Source organism: Onychostruthus taczanowskii, unplaced genomic scaffold (genome assembly GCF_017590055.1).
Source record: "Onychostruthus taczanowskii isolate IOZ18803 unplaced genomic scaffold, ASM1759005v1 scaffold745, whole genome shotgun sequence".
Taxonomy (NCBI): domain Eukaryota; kingdom Metazoa; phylum Chordata; class Aves; order Passeriformes; family Passeridae; genus Onychostruthus; species Onychostruthus taczanowskii.
In genome coordinates this window covers 6,002-6,205 of record NW_024505284.1, presented here as the reverse complement: position 1 = coordinate 6,205, position 204 = coordinate 6,002, and the positions used below count along the sequence as shown (strand labels likewise).

Sequence of the window (204 nt, the reverse complement as noted above, 5' to 3'; positions counted from 1 at the left end):
TGTCACCTGCGTGTCACCTGTGTGTCACCCGTGTCACCTGTGTGTCACCTCTGTGTCACCTCTGTGTCACCTGTGTGTCACCTGTGTCACCCGTGTCACCTGTGTGTCACCTGTGTGTCACCTGTCACCTGTGTGTCACCTGTGTGTCACCTCTGTCACCTGTGTGTCACCTCTGTGTCACCTCTGTGTCACCCCTGTCCCTTC

General features: G+C 56.9%; 1 protein-coding gene across 1 annotated transcript in view; it reads left to right on the top strand.

Moving 5' to 3' along the window:
• The window catches only part of LOC121345689 (cathepsin D-like), a gene marked incomplete at its 5' end in the record, with an annotated part of 3,818 nt that overhangs the window by 1,927 nt on the left and 1,687 nt on the right, over positions 1–204 (top strand). The gene's annotated exons all lie outside the window — the stretch shown is intronic.